This window comes from Alligator sinensis, unplaced genomic scaffold (genome assembly GCF_000455745.1).
Source record: "Alligator sinensis unplaced genomic scaffold, ASM45574v1 scaffold121_1, whole genome shotgun sequence".
Classification (NCBI taxonomy): domain Eukaryota; kingdom Metazoa; phylum Chordata; order Crocodylia; family Alligatoridae; genus Alligator; species Alligator sinensis.
This window is the reverse complement of record NW_005841910.1, coordinates 2737192-2744863: the sequence shown is the minus strand read 5'-3', so window position 1 is coordinate 2744863 and position 7672 is coordinate 2737192.

The window sequence follows — 7672 nt, the reverse complement described above, 5'->3', positions numbered from 1 at the left end:
GTGTAAGCACTGGTGATTAAAAAATGCCTTTGAATTTGTCTCCTGGAACATTATGTTATTTTCTACTTCAATATGGGTTTATTTCTGACATACTTCAGATGCTCCAAATGAACAAAGATGCAAGGAAATGTATTACATTAGGGAAAATCACACAAATGGTAAATGCCTTTTCAAATAAGTTATAATGATATTTCAAGGGCAGTTTAGACCTATTCATATCCCATAGTCTCATTATCATTCTCAGAAACAGGCATGAGTCCCTTCATTCCTGTGTAGTTCTGTTAATCTCACTCTGCAATATTCAATTTCCTTACAACTATTCAGCTGATTTATTATTTCCCTTCTGTATTTTAAATGCATTGTAACCCCATAAATTTGTTTCACTCTCTCAGCTTCAATACTCAAGGTCGTTAATACCCCCAAAATACCCTTTGCTTATATCACAACTTTAAATGTGCTCCTTCTTGCCCAATGGCTTGTTACATAATTACCAGTGGCAATATCATCTTGTTTTTATAGTTTTATGATTAAAGAGATAAAAATGAACTGAATTGAATAAAATGTAAAAGATACTCGAAACATATGAAAACGCGGCTGCTGTTTAGCTCACACAAATGGCATGCAGGCAGCCCAAATTTAATTTTCTTGGTGTGTTGTTCAGGAGTTGGCTAAGAGAAAGTCGTGCCTTTTTGTGATTGGGCGATGGCTCAATTTTCCAAAGGGAATGTACTTTTATGCACGCATAGAGGCGTAACACCTAGTGCCCATGAATATGGCCACCTGTAATGTCCGCTTCAGGTGTTGCACGTCCCCAGGTTAAGCACGTTCCAAACAAATGCACCATTTTCAAAGTTTGCGTTAACCTCCAAGCCAGATCTTTGGCTCCAGCCATGCTCCACCTCTCTCCCCATAGTTCAAACCCTGCCTTAAGTGCACCTTGCTTAGACCTCTCTATTCCCCCCTGAGCTGGACCAGGTGAGAGCAGGCTGCTTTCAATCAAAGGGTTTCAGCTGTGCCTCTGGGACCACTCCATCAGTCTGGGATCTCAGGGTCCAAAGTGTGCTAGACATGCTCCTTTCACCAGATTTCCCCTCTCTGCCACTGTGGAGGTAGCACCAAGAGGAAGGATGTTTTATGCTATCTGGAGGTGCTCCTGTGCCAGCACCATTGGTATCCTGTCTGCCCTTCCCCAGCTCTCAAGTTGTTCCTGTCCCTGCCAAAGAGCTGGAAAGCCCAAACTCCCTTCCCTAAATTCCCTTAAAGGGTTTCTGACTTCTTGCCTGGCTGATCGTGACAATCTGCTCTCTCCCAGCTGAACTCTTCTGCTCTGGAGGTGGCAGGGAAAAGGAGCCAATCTACTGCTTAGCGCAAAGCCAAGGCAGGATAGTCAGCTATTCTCACTGGACTGGGAGCCAAAGCAGCGGCCCTCTTGTCCAAGCTCTCCCAGCTCTGCTGCTGACTCCTTGTGTGGTCTTGGCCAAGGAGCGACTAGGGACTCCCTCCGTCTACATGCTTGTACAATGGACAGCACGTGGCACAATAAGACTCCAGCCTTGTGGGAAGAAAGCACCCTTCAGGCTCTCTTCTTAATACACCAGGAAGGAAGCAAAACAGGATGGGAGTCTGATATTTGGGGGAAAATCTCCCTTTTATTGTACCAGAGGGGGGAAAAACTAATATACGTATAAGGCAGCAACTCTGAATGGAGACAGGGGGATGCCCTTGCATCTGTCTAATGGAAATGTAAAAAATATCTTATAGGGTTTCAATGAAGAAGCAAGGAACTGGCATAGTTAAATCCTAGGATGGTGGGCAAAGGCCATTAAAAGAAAGGAAGGACTGGCACCTTTCAGATCTTGTGTCCTGCAGACAGAGCCTCCACCCAAGATGACAGAGGAGATGGAAAGGGGTAGCTACAAACTACAAGCCTCGACTGAAATCCTTGTGGACAGCAGAAGTCTGCTGAGTACTCTGCAATGATTTCCTTAAGGCACTGCTTTTTGCCCATGGCTCTGTGTAGGAGTCCTGCATTTCTATATACGCTTTCCAGTAAAAGCAACATTAGCTGTAAGTGACAAATCTGACCTTAGACATATCCAACTGATACAGCATTTGTTCGTGATGAGGCTATTGACATGATTGCTGAAGTACCAGCCACGGTTCCAGAGTTCAAGTTGAGTTTTGCAATTAAAGCAGGGATTTGCTTACTTTGTTACATGAGACAAACACAACACATCTTCCCCAAATCTACAGAGAATGCATTTTCTGGGAATTTATAAAAAAAAAAAATCACTTGACTGAGACAACAATTTATAGCTAAAGCTGGTTTCACAGAGTGAGTGCAGAATACCACTGTGGGAAACTTAATTTTCTTGGCCCACAAACAATGACAGCAACTGCTCATCAAAGGGGTTAAAGCTGATTTAACACAGGATAATTACTGCACCATATGCTAGTGTCAAAAGATTAATATATTAAAGAATCAAAGAACTGTACGGCTGGCCGGGACCATAACAGACCACCTAGTCTAAACCCTTGAGGCAAGATCAAGTCTATCTAGACTATCCCTAAGAGATGGTTGCCTACCTAGTATTTAAAATCTACTAGGAAAGGAGATTCCACAACCTTTCTAGTCTTAGAAATATGGCTATAATTGTTACAAATTGAGCTCATTTCTTCTTGTCCTCTTCCACGGAGGAAAACAGATTACCATCATCTTTATTACAGCCTTTCCTTATGTCAGGTAACATTAGTGCCTTGGAATATTTCAATAACTTTCTTCCCCCAGCCTCTGTTAGCCGTCCTTAAACATTGTTCACTTGTCTTTTCACCCTTTACAAATTGACCTTCCAACTTGCTCGCAAGAGTTGTTTCTTTAGGTGAGAAAGGATATGATGCTTTTTTTGGTTGACATGGCTCTGGTTGCAGTTCAGATCTGGGGGCAATGGTTAAAGAGAACCGGCAAAGAATATGATCTAGCAAAAATCTGACACTCATGCAGATGGTATGCATATCTCAATAGCACTGGAACTGTAATTATGCTTCCTGCTCCAGAAGCTCGGGATTCCTCCCCCCTGCAGGCAAGAATTGTCCTAAATACACCCAGGATGCTGTGATTGCAATGCACGACGGCACAGAAGCCAACACTACAATCCTCTACTCCAAAGCATGCAACTTCATGGTAGAGACAGAGAAGAATATGGGTAGGGCATGGGTCATTACAAGTATAATCCCCAGCCCCCAAGTGCCAGGGTCTCAGGAGCACCAGGCTATACCTGCCACTCACTATTTTCAGGTATACTGGCCATATTCGAACCGTACAGATGGCCTATTTATGGATTGGTTTTGCCCTCTTGGGTTTGCTTATAGGACGAGCCACTGAATTGTGATGAAATCATTACTTTGAAAAAGGTTGGGCTTTTTTTTTTTAAGACATTAACTATTTCACAATGCCAAGGCTTGTGCGGAAGGCGACTGCTCTTTATTCTACTCTGTAGGTGGGAACAAAGCAACAAATGATAATTAAACCAATGTGACAGTGCTATTTGTGTGTACAGGGGAAAGTGCAGTCTAGAAGTGTTTAAAATGCTCTGTGTTACTTCCTTTTTATGGCATACTGAGTGAATGATAAATCCTTAATTGTTACTTGTTAGAATAATTTTTCAGTTCAAAGGCGAAATAGCACTTATTGTGCTTTGCTGTAATACGCTTAATTTATAGAACATAAAAATATTGTGGGAGGCACTGACTATTCCCCAACGACAGAGAGGCCAAATACCATCCTCTTCAAATATCCCAAGAATGAAGATGAAAAAAACTGCAGAGCACACTTCCCAAAGTCTACCAACTCGTCAGAAGAGGAAGTAAGCCATCAGAAAAACATGAACGCAGTGTCTTTGCCCAGTGAGGACCTCCAGGTCTTTTTTGCAAAGCACGAAGAAAAGCAGATTGGCCATCCGTACGGCCGGAAAGGAAAATTGCTGAGGGTATTGCTAGAGTAATGCCTTGAGCCAAATTATACCTCCAGTTGTGCCCATCGCTCGGTATGTCTGAACTGGGTATTCAGCTTTCAGGATTGCTCAGTTTACGTGCTAGATCCCATCCTTTCTATGCAGTGGGGTTAGGAGCCATTGCTGACAGACAGGGAGCTGGCGGAGAAGAAGTCAGGCACAGCAGATCCAGCTGGGCTGAGAAGGCAAAGACCTACAACCATGTCTTCGAATGGGGAGACAGCTGAAGAGGTCAGAGGACAGACAGCCTCCCCCAAAATGTCAAGTGACCTTTCCTACACTGCCACTGAACCCTTCCCCTGTGCACGGTGAGAACTGCCTTAGTATTTAAGGCCTTATTTATACATAAAGATTGTATTTCTTTAAATACATCAGTACAACAAAAGCTGGGCAGCATTAAACCAGTATAAACATGCTCACATTAGCACAGCTTATTTCTGCATAGGAATGGGAATAAATCAAATAGACATAGCTAGCCATCATAATCTACATGGATGAAGGCACTGTTATACTGGTCTAACTATTTGCACCCTGAAGGTTGTAATGGAATAGCTACCATATATTTATTTAAAACTATCCCCTTCTCACAACTAACACACATTTTATATACCAGACGAGCAGGACAGTTTTCTTTTGTTTTCATTTGATTTTGTTCCCTCCTCTTCATGAATCCAGTCCCCAGTTAGCTCCAGTGTTCGGCTGTTTGGGAATTTCACACCTTCCTTACTGAGAAAAAGCTACTTTCAGCTCCTGAACAGAGCTTGTGTAGTGAAGGAAGCGGGGTTTGTAGCATCCCTTCTTGTGATTCTTGGTTAAAAGGCATTGGATTAAGGGAGCTGTGCTCACTGTGATGGATGGGATGCTAGCGGGACTGCTATCTGGCACGCAAGAAACATCTGACAACTCTAGAGGAAGAGAGTGATGGAAGCAATAGGTAACAACTGCACAGCACCGAGCCAGCCTAAATGTGTCTAAACTGCTCAAGACTAAATTTCAACAGACTCCACCACATGCCCTCACTGATGGGTAACTCCTGTCTCTATATATATTGCCTCCGACATTGGCCTAAGATCTCAACAACACATACATATCTCCCGGGTACAAGGTGATGGCCTGTGACCAAGTACATGTGACCTTTTGTGAGGCCTTCAGCAGTGGTCCCAGTCAGTCGTCGAGCGTGCAACAAATTTCCCCGACTTGTGTCGCTCCATCTGTAGCGTGCACAGCTACACTACAGCAAACTGGGGAATGGGAGGCAAAGTTAAACCTGCCCTGCAAAGATCTGGCCCCTTTCTTTTATTTGTGTTGCAGCTGGAAGAGAAACATTTTGGACAGAAGGGTCCCGCAGTGGCTTCTAGGGCAGATAGGATGGATGCACCGTCTCGGGGGAGTTGGTTGTAGCCGTGTTGGTCTAAGGACATAGGCAGACGCACCAAAATTTTTCCAACTATTATTAGATCAACTAAAAAAGATCTCAGATTTACCCAATGAACCTTGTCTGCGTGTCTCAGGGGAAGCACTTAGAACCCCTAAGATAAGCAGATGCATGGAAGGCATCTTCCCATGCAGCCCAGAGTCTCTGCCAGGGCTCCAACATGGGCTAAGGGGTTTGTTTGTAACGGGTAAAGCTTTCCCGTCCTGTGTGTTTGCATTTGATTCCTGGTAGCCCCAGTAAGAGATCAGTGAGTACTCAAAGGATATCACAGTCTTGTTTGCTTCTGATTTTCCTTGAACCGGCATCTGCACGCAGGAGAAAGGCTAAGCCAAGCTGAGAATCTGGCATCAGGGCAGAGTTGGGTCTCATTTCAGTCAGTGCCTTGGAAAGCACACGTTTTCTGTCTCCAATCAAAAACACAGACTAGAAAATCCCGGGGTATCTTTTTTGGCTCTTGTGCTGCTCTAGATAGCTGCCCATAAAAGCTCAGCGGTATCCTTTCCGTCATAATGGGACCCTTCGCTGCTGCGCAGTTTTGGCACCCCCACATCAGATTTCCCTCCTAGGAGCTCCTGAGGCTCGCTGCCCCGATTCCAACTTCTTCTCTGCCTCAGCTTCCCCCTTGCAAATCCCGCTTTCAGTTGGATGAGCCAAACAGCTTAGACTTGACTTGTCCTTGTGGAGGAAACTGCCAATCTGTCCTTGCTATTTTAAAGTTCATTAACACAAAAAAACAAAGCAAAAAAAAAAAAATCCAGGTTCCTGTTTTCTGGATAAGGATGTCAGATTTTTCACAGGGGTTGGCCTTAATTTCTTTCATGTTTTGCTGAAAGGCTATTTCAAGCAACTTCAGTGTTGTAGCGTATTGCTTCTGAATTGTTTCCGGGGGCTGATCCAGCTCCATCCTCTTTTGCTGTAACTTCTTTTAATACAGCGATGTAGACAGTGCAGCATCCTTTGCTCTTCACTATTTAAGTAATTTCTAATATACTTAATTAAAGCAGCTTCTAGGTAGGTTTGCTTGTCAGAGAGGCCAGGTCACTACAAGGTCTGTTCTAGCTGTCTGGCTCACCCACTGTTACATGCCCAGGTCAGGATTTTTATTGAACTAAGTGTCCAAAAAAGAAATTGAACCAGCCAAGTGTTTACAAGTCCTAGGACTGCTTGATCTTTTCAGAGCAGGTCACCCTGCTGCTGCAAGACTTTGCCGCTCCCCAGGTCTATCCCTGCTTTAGCAAGGTTTCCATCCAGAGAGGGTATGGTGACCAAAAATTCCAGCTTTTCAGGACTGTCCTGAATTTCGGGGCTGCATCCTACTGTCTCTTAGACCTCCCTAAATGGATTTTTGACTCAAATTTGGAAGAAAAAAAAGCTGATCCTGGATTGACCCTGGGTCCTGGATTGACCTTGAGAGTTTTGCCTCTTAGCAATGTGAGAATGTGGCAATGCTGCTTTGGACGGGGGAGGTAGCTGCGAGCTCTTGAACTTGCACCAGTGCAGCCACTTTCACATGGCCTGGAGGCCTAGCTAATTAGCTGACACAGGACAGCAGGAAGGCAGGTATATTAGGTGGCACTGGAAAAGTTCAGGGGAGTACCTGGGACTGTGTCCTGGACTTTGCCCCTTGAGAGCTGGTTGCTATATTAAAAGGAAAGGGCACAGCTGCCCTTTTGAATGCTGCAGCGACTGAAGGGACCTAGGGTCTTTGGAGCTTTGAAACATCCATTAGAGGAACATTTCACTCTATGCCACATGGCCTGTGGAGGCTGGATGGTCTCTCTGGAGCTGGTAAGTCTCCTAGGCTAAGTACAGACAGTCAAAAAGCCCAAGGCTGAATGGCCTCAATCTTTGCAGGTTAGTCTAAGCTGCAGAGGGTGAACTGATAAGCAAGTGAACAGAATCATCTTTGATTCTGGAAATGCAGCCACCTGCCTGCAGTGGCCCAGGCCAGAAGCTGGGGGATGTTAGAGCACGCCTCCCTGCTGGGCTGGAGCAGACAGCTTGGGTCAAGGCTAGCCTGCCCACCCTGTGAGGGAGGTTGTGGGAGAGGTGCAAAGCATCCTGGGATGCGGAGGGACTGACAGTTAACTTGAATCTCAAGGGGATCTGGGACAGAAGTTCAATAAACTGATTTAACCTAAATCAATTAAGTCTGACACTACATCCATCCACAAATTCACAGACTCACAGAAGTTTAGGGCTGGAAGGGTCCTTGTGAGATCATCAG